Source organism: Delphinus delphis, chromosome 12 (genome assembly GCF_949987515.2).
Source record: "Delphinus delphis chromosome 12, mDelDel1.2, whole genome shotgun sequence".
NCBI lineage: Eukaryota > Metazoa > Chordata > Mammalia > Artiodactyla > Delphinidae > Delphinus > Delphinus delphis.
The window spans coordinates 13,351,177-13,360,237 of NC_082694.2; positions in this window are offsets into that span (position 1 = coordinate 13,351,177).

A 9,061-nucleotide genomic window follows, 5' to 3' on the forward strand; every position below is an offset into this window, starting at 1 on the left:
TTATTTTGTACAGCTCCTCAGTGCTCCTTTCTGTCAGCTAGATTGGATGCTGCCCAATTCGGATGGATATTTTTGCTCAGATAAACTCTTAAAATTGTTAATAAGGCCCAGTTTATCTTTTAACATGTTAAAGAGTTTATGACAAAGTATTTTTCCCCACAACTGTGTATGATTTGTGAATCTCATAACTTTCTAGGTTGAACTAAAATGTTATGCACTCTGCTACCCAGAAAATAAATAACACATGAAAATTAAATGTTTCATTTTAAGGAGACTGTAGGCCTTTATGACTTTACAGCCTCAGATTTTCATTTTTTTTGGTTAGCTATATTTTAAAAATGTCTCAAAATAAGTTGCATTGAAAAAATTTTTTAAAATTAAGCACACAGCAAGAAAATAAGGTACAGAAAATTCCACGCATCCAATAACTAAAATTGTGAATATTTCACAAAATAAATGCTTTAGTCACATAAAAACAGTTTAAAAAACTCTTGCTTTACTGGTACAAAGACCAAAACTCCACTTCAATTAATTAACTAAATTTAATTGTGTTAAACTATTTAATTTTGAATTTATCACTGTGAAATATCAGCAATCAGATTTGGACAGATTAATATTAAAACTCGATAATAAATATACGCGTATGTGTGTTCTAGGTTGCAAAGTAAAATGTATTTCAAACCGTGGTTTGCATTAAAAAAAAAAAAAAAGTTTGACAAGCGCATTTCTCGGGTTGGACAACTGTCCTGCCTGCAGGCACCACGCCGAGCTCAGAGCTCTCGCAACCCCACGCCCGGGGTGGCCTCCGAAAGTGCTTTCGACGTTGTTCGGTGTCATGGCGCCCTCTGCTGGTCAGAGGAGGCACAGTTCTGATACTAGCTCAGCCAGGGTCCCTGGAAGCCCTGAAGGTGTTTTAGGGGGACCACAAGGACGGATTTCGGGTTCGCTGGCAGCCAGGCCCTCTCTGTAGCAGCTTCCAAGAGAGGGTAGTGGCTGAGGATGCTCTATAAGGGGTTTGTGCTGAACCAAACCTTTGCATTCATGAAGGTAAAGTGAGCGAGGAGGTGCGCAGAGTCAGTTTATTAGAGGGTCTTGGGATTTCACTACAGTCTGGATTTGCTGGATAGAGAGCACGGAGGGTTTTACTCAGGGGAGTGCTGTGATCGGCACTGCATTGCAAGGAATTTCTTGGCCAGAGTGAGTGGGCAGCCTGCAGCAGGGGTGCCTTGAGGTGGGCGGGCAGTTATGGGCTGGGTCAGGAAACCCAGTGGTAAGTGTTACCACCGAGCCTCAGGTGGCCGTGCCTCGTATCACTACATGCTCCGTGCCTGTGAAACTGACCTTGTGGGCTACTTCAGAGGTCTCTTGTCCTCTCTCTCCCGGTTGGGCTCAGGCACTGGGAGGTCAGAGGGAGGGGGAAGAGTTTGGTTAGCGCACGACCGCCTCCCACCCTGTTCCCCCCCCACACCCCGCCCCGGCCCCCCTGCCGAACTCCTGGGGCCAATTGTCAATGGCTACGTTCCAATAAGTAAGATCACAGCTTCGGCTCTCTCTGTGTCGGGTCACGCCAGGTCCCCTTGCCCTTTTTCCTCTGGAAAGCGTAGTAGATTCCAGCTGTCGGCAGCTTCACCATCTTCTGCTGTTTCCTCGGGACCTGCCTGCACTTTTGTAAATACCCCTTTGATTGCATTCTCCCCAGTTGCATCTTTTGAGTGTAAGCTCTATCCCTTGCTAGGACCTGACCTGCGCTAGTGTTTGAACTTTACTGTCCAGGTAGTAGGGAATCATTGAAGGTTTTAGGGAGGAAGTGGCAAGAACAGATGTGTATTTTGGAAAAATCTGACCAAAGAGAGCAGGACAGCTTGAATCAGTGAGGGTCTGGGGCCGCAGACCATTAACAGACAGCAGTGAGAACCCAGGTGATAAACTGAGACCCCGAGGCCCGCAGTGTTGGATCAGGGAATGGGAGAGGGAAGTCAAGCCATTAGATGAGCATGTGAGTTGCACATATTACTAGGTAATTCACTCTAAAAAGCTGGAAATGTAATGTTTTGTTTTTTCAGGGTTGCAAAATGAGTGTGTCAAAAGTGTCACACCAAAATGTTCTGCTTTGCCCTGTCTCCCAGCCCCTGGCCCTTCCACGTGAGCTGGGTAAGTGGCTGCCCCTTCATGATGCTGTACCTGGGCCTCTACTGGCAGTACAGCTGCATCCTTAGACAATCATACGAAGTGAAGTAAGTCAGCCAGAGAAAGGCAAATATCATATTATATCATTCATATGTGGAATCTAATTTTTAGAAAATAATATAAATGAACTTATTTACAAAACAGAAACAGACTCACAGATTTCGAAAACAAACTTATGGTTACCAAAGGGGAAACATGGGGGGTGGGAAAAATTAGGAGCTTGGGATTAACATACACACACTACTACATATAAAATAGATAACAAACAACGACCTGCTGTATAGCACAGGGAACTCTGTTCAATATTCTGTAATAACCTATATGGGAAAAGAATCTGAAAAAGAATGAATATATGTATATGTATAACTGAATCACTTTGCTGTACACCTGAAACTAACACAACATTGTAAGTCAAATATACTCCAATTAAAAAAAATACAGTGTAAACTACACATGTGAGCCATGTATGGAATTTAAAATTTTCTAGTGGCCATATTAACAAAAGTGAAAAGAAATAGGTTAAACTCAAAATATACAAAGATCTCTGATAATTCAATAATATGAAAACAACCCATTAAAAATGGGCAAAACATCTGAACAGACAACTCACCAAAGAAGATATGCAGATGGCATATAATGTGAAAAGATGCTCCACATCATATGTCATTAGGGAATTGTAGATTGAAACAAGGAGATACCATTACACACCTATTAGAATGGCCAAAATCAGGAACACACAATACCAAATGCTGTTGAGGAAGGGGAGCAATGGGAAATTTCTGCCATTGCTGGTAGGAATGCAAAATGGTACAGCCACTTTGGAAGACATCCTGGCAGTTTTTGTTTGTTTGTTTGTTTACAAAGCTAAACATAGTCTTACCATATCATCCAGAAATTGCACTGTACACAAAAACATGCACATGAATGTTTAGAGTAGCTTTAGTTCATCATTGCTAAAACCTGGAAGCAATTAAGATGTCTTTCAATAGGCTAATGGACAGAAAAACTGTGGTATATCAATACAAAAGAATATCCTTCAGCCAAAAAAAAAAAAAAAGGAGCTATCAAGCTGTAAGATGCGGAACCTTAAATGCATACTGCAAAATAAGGGAAGCTAGTCTGAAATGCTATGTATACTGTATGATTCCAACTATATTACATTCTGGAATGTGGCAAAACTATACAGACAGTGAAAAGATCAGAGGTGTCTGGGGTTAGGAGAGGGAGAAGGGATGAACAGGTGGAGCACAGGGGATTTTTTGGGCAGTGAAACTATCGTTTATGATACTGTAATGGCAGATACATGATGTTATGTGTTTGTCAAAACTCAGAATTGTGTAGCACAGAGTAAAGCCTAATGTAAACTATGTACTTCAATGTTATATATGGTTATATATGTAATATGGGTTCATCAATTATAACAAATGTAGCACTAATGCAAGACCTTAATAATAAGGAACTTCTGTAGGCTGTGTGTGTATAAGGGGGTGCTTGTGGGGAGGGGTATATGAGAACTCCCCGTACTTCCTGCTCTGTTTTCCTATAAACCTGAAACTGCTCTAAATGAAAGTCTATTAATTAAAGAAAACAGAAATAGGTGAAAGTAATTTAAAAATATATATTCTTTAGCCATGTTATTTCACTATAATAGATGACTTGGTAGAAACGTTATTATCTTCTGACCTTTCTTTAAGCAAACATTCTTTTTTTTTTTAATAGAAGTATAGGTGATTTACAATGTTGTGTTAGTTTCGGTTGTAGAGCAAAGTGATTCAGTTAAACATATATATATATATATATATATATAATATATATATATATATATATATATATATTCTTTTTGTATTCTTTTCCTTATAGGCTATTACAAGATACTGAATATAGTTCCCGGTGCTATACAGTAGGTCCTAGTTGTTTATCTATTTTATATATAGTAGTGTGTATCTGTTGATCCCAAACTCCTAATTTATCCCTCCCCCTTTCTCCTTTGGTAACCATAAGTTTGTTTTCAGTATCTGTGAGTCTGTATCTGTTTTAAAGCAAATGTCCTTTAACTTTATTTTTTAATTTTTATTTATTTTTTGTTTTTGTTTGTTTGTTTTTCAAACTCTTTTTACTGTGATGCAATGGAAGAAATACATTTTGCAGTACAGCCTAGCACATGCACAGACATACAAACAACAAATGAAATAAAATCTCAGGGAACAATACTTATCCCTATTATGAATGATGTGCTCAGTTTTATTCTTTCCTTTCTGCTAAAGTCAATTGCATTTTTTTTAGTTGAGTGATTATTTATTTATTAACATCTTTATTGGAGTATAATTGCTTTATAATTGTGTGTTAGTTTCTGCTTTATAACAAAGTGAGTCAGCTATACATATACATATATCCCCATATCTCCTCCCTCTTACGTCTCCCTCCCACCCTCCTTATCCCAGCCCTCTAGGTGGTCACAAAGCACTGAGCTGATCTCCCTGTGCTATGCGGCTGCTTCCCACTAGCTATCTATTTTACATTTGGTAGTGTATATATGTCCATGCCACTTTCTCACTTCATCCCAGCTTACCCTTCCCACTCTCCGTGTCCCCACTCCCCAATGTCCCTGTGTCCATTCTCTACGTCTGTGTCTTTATTCCTGTCCTGCCTCTAGGCTCTTCAGAACCATTTTTTGTTTTTTAGATTCCATATATATGTGTTAGCATACATTATTGTTTTTCTCTTTCTGACTTACTTCACTCAGTATGAAAGACTCTAGGTCCATCCACCTCACTACAAATAACTCAATTTCGTTTCTTTTTATGGCTGAGTAATATTCCATTGTATATATGTGCCACATCTTCTTTATCCATTCATCTGTCGATGGACACTTAGGTTACTTCCATGTCCTGGCTATTGTAAATAGAGCTGCAATGAGCATTGTGGTACATGACTCTATTTTGAATTATGGTTTTCTCAGGGTATATGCCTAGTAGTGGGATTGCTAGGTCATATGGTAGTTCTATTTTTAGTTTTTTAAGGAACCTCCATACTGTTCTCCATAGTGGCTGTATCAATTTACATGTGTTTGTTGGCAATCTGTATATCTTCTTTGGAGAAATGTCTGTTTAGGTCTTCTGCCCATTTTTGGATGGGGTTGTTTTTTGATATAGAGCTGCATGAGCTGCTTGTAAATTTTGGAGATTAATCCTTTGTCAGTTGCTTCATTTGCAAATATTTTCTCCCATTCTGAGGGTTGTCTTTTCATCTTGTTTATGTTTTCCTTTGCTGTGCAAAAGCTTTTAAGTTTCATTAGGTCTCATTTGTTTATTTTTGTTTTTATTTCCATTTCTCTAGGAGGTGGGTCAAAAAGGATCTTGCTGTGATTTATGTCATAGAGTGTTCTGCCTATGTTTTCCTCTAAGAGTTTTATAGTGTCTGGCCTTACATTTAGGTCTTTAATCCATTTTGAGGTTTTTTTTGTGTGTATGGTGTTAGGGAGTGTTCTAATTTCATTCTTTTCCATGTAGCTGTCCAGTGTTCCCAGCACCACTTATTGAAGAGGCTGTCTTTTTTCCATTGTATATTCTTGTCTCCTTTATCAAAATATAAGGTGACCATATGTGCTTGGGTTTGTCTCTGGGCTTTCCATCCTGTTCCATTGATCTATATTTCTGTTTTTGTGCCAGTACAATACTGTCTTGATTACTGTAGTTTTGTAGTATAGTCTGAAATCAGGGAGCCTGATTCTTCCAGCTCTGTTTTTCTTTCTCAAGATTGCTTTGGCTGTTCGGGGTCTTTTGTGTCTCCATACAAATTGTGAAATTTTTTGTTCTAGTTCTGTGAAAAATGCCATTGGTAGGTTTTTTTTTTTTCAGTACGTGGGCCTTTCACTGTTGTGGCCTCTCCCGCTGCAGAGCACAGGCTCCGGATGCACAGGCTCAGCGGCCATGGCTCACGGGCCTAGCCACTCTGCAGCATGTGGGATCTTCCCAGACCGGGGCACGAACCCATGTCCCCTGCATTGGCAGGCGGACTCTCAACCACTGTGCCACCAGGGAAGCCCTGCCATTGGTAGTTTGATAGGGATTGCATTGAATCTGTAGATTGCTTTGGGTAGTATAGTCATTTTCACAATGTTGACTCTTCCAATCCAAGAATATTGTATATCTCTGCATCTGTTTGTATCACCTTTAAAATCTTTCATCACTGTCTTATAGTTTTCTGCATACAGATCTTTTGTCTCCTTAGGTAGGTTTATTCCTAGGTATTTTATTCTTTTTGCTGCACTGGTAAATGGGAGTGTTTCCTTAATTTCTCTTTGAGATTTTTCATCATCTGAATATAGGAATGCAAGAGATTTCTGTGCATTAATTTTGTATCCTTCTACTTTACCAAATTCATTGATTAGCTCTAGTAGTTTTCTGGTAGCATCTTTACAAGTCTCTATGTATAGCATCATGTCATCTGCAAACAGTGACAGCTTTGCTACTTCTTTTCTGATTTGGATTCCTTTTATTTCTTTTTCTTCCCTGATTGCTGTGGCTAAAATTTCCAAAACTATGTTGAATAATAGTGGTGAGAGTGGACAACCTTGTCTTGTTCCTGATATTAGAGGAAATGGCTTCAGTTTTTAACCATTGAGAGCAATGTTGGCTGTGGGTTTGTCATATATGACCTTCATTATGTTGAGGTAAGTTCCCTCTATGCCTAATTTCCGGAGGGTTTTTATCATAAATGGGTGATGAATTTTGTTGAAAGCTTTTTCTGTATCTATTGAGATAATCATGTGGTTTTTCTCCTTCAATTTGTTGATATGGTTTATCACATTGATTGATTTGTGTATATTGAAGAATCCTTGCATTCCTGGGATAAATCCCACTTGATCATGGTGTATGATCCTTTTAATGTGTTGTTGGATTCTGTTTGCTAGTATTTTGTTGAGGATTTTTACATCTATGTTCATCAGTGATATTAGCCTGTAGTTTTCTTTCTTTGTGACCTCTTTGTCTGATTTTGGTATCAGGGTGATGGTGGCCTCATAGAATGAGCTTGGAAGTGTTCCTCCCTCTACTATATTTTGGAAGAGTTTGAGAAGGATAGGTGTTAGCTCTTCTCTAAATGTTTGACAGAATTCGCCTGTAAAGCCATCTGGTCCTGGGCTTTTGTTTGTTGCAAGATTTTTAATCACAGTCTCAATTTCAGTGCTTGTGATTGGTCTGTTTATATTTTCTATTTCTTTCTGGTTCAGTCTTGGAAGGTTGTGCTTTTCTAAGAATTTGTCTATTTCTTCCAGGTTGTCCATTTTATTGGCATATAGTTGTTTGTAGTAATTTCTCATGATCCTTTGTATTTCTGCAGCGTCAGTTGTTACTTCTTTTGCATTTCCAATTCTATTGATTTGAGTCTTCTCCCTTTTTTTCTTAATGAGTCTGGCTAATGGTTTATCAATTTTGTTTATCTTCTCAGCGAACCAGCTTTTATTGATCTTTGCTATTGTTTCCTTCATTTCTTTTTCATTTATTTCTGCTCTGATCTTTATGATTTCTTTCCTTCTGCTAACTTTGGGGGTTTTTTGTTCTTCTTTCTCTAATTGCTTTAGGAATAAGGTTAGGTTGTTTATGTGAGATGTTTCTCGTTTCTTGAGGTAGAATTTTATTGCTATAAACCTCCCTCTCAGAACTGCTTTTGCTTCATCTCTTAGGTTTTGGGTCATTGTGTTGTCATTTGTTTCTAGGTATTTTTTGATTTCCTCTTTGATTTCTTCAGTGATCTCTTGGTTATTTAGTAGCATATTGTTTAATCTCCATGTATTTGTATTTTTTACAGATTTTTTTCTGTAATTGATATCTAGTCTCATAGCATTGTGGTCAGAAAAGATACTTGATATGATTTCAATTTTCTTAAATTTACCAAGGCTTGATTTGTGACCTAAGATATGATCTATCCTGGAGAATGTTCCATGAGCACTTGAGAAGAAAGTGTATTCTGTTGCTTTTGGATGGAATGTCCTATAAATATCAATTAAGTCCATCTTGTTTAATGTATCATTTAAAGCTTGTGTTTCCTCATTTATTTTCATTTTGGATGATCTGTCCATTGGTGAAAGTGGGGTGTTAAAGTCCCCTACTATGATTTTGTTACTGTCAATTTCCTCTTTTATGGCTGTTAGCATTTGCCTATGTATTGAGGTGCTTCTATGTTGGGTGCATAAATATTTACAACTGTTATATCTTCTTCTTGGATTGATCCCTTGATCATTATGTAGTGTCCTTATCTGTCTCTTGTAATAGTCTTTGTTTTAAAGTCTATTTTGTCTGATGTGAGAATTGCTACTCCAGCTTTCTTTTGGTTTCCATTTGCATGGAATATCTTTTTCCAACCCCTCACTTTCAGTCTGTATGTGTCCCTAGGTCTGAAGTGGGTCTCTTGTAGACAGCATATATATGGGTCTTATTTTTGTATCCATTCAGCCAGTCTATGTCTTTTGGTGGGAGCATTTAGTCCATTTACATTTAAGGTAATTATTGATATGTATGTTCCTATTCCCATTTTCTTAATTGTTTTGGGTTTGTTATTGTAGGTCTTTTCCTTCTCTTGTGTTTCCTGCCTAGAGCACTTCCTTTAGCATTTGTCGTAAAACTCGTTTGGTGGTGCTGAATTCTCTTAGCTTTTGCTTGTCTGTAAAGTTTTAATTTTTCTGTCGAATCTGAATGAGTCCTTGCTGGGTAGAGTAATTTTGGTTGTAGGTTTTTCCCTTTCATCACTTTAAATATGTCCTGCCACTCCCTTCTGGCTTGCAGAGTTTCTGCTGAAAGATCAGCTGTTAACCTTATGGGCATTCCCTTGTATGTTATTTGTTGTTTTTCCCTTGCTGTTTTTAATATTTTTTCTT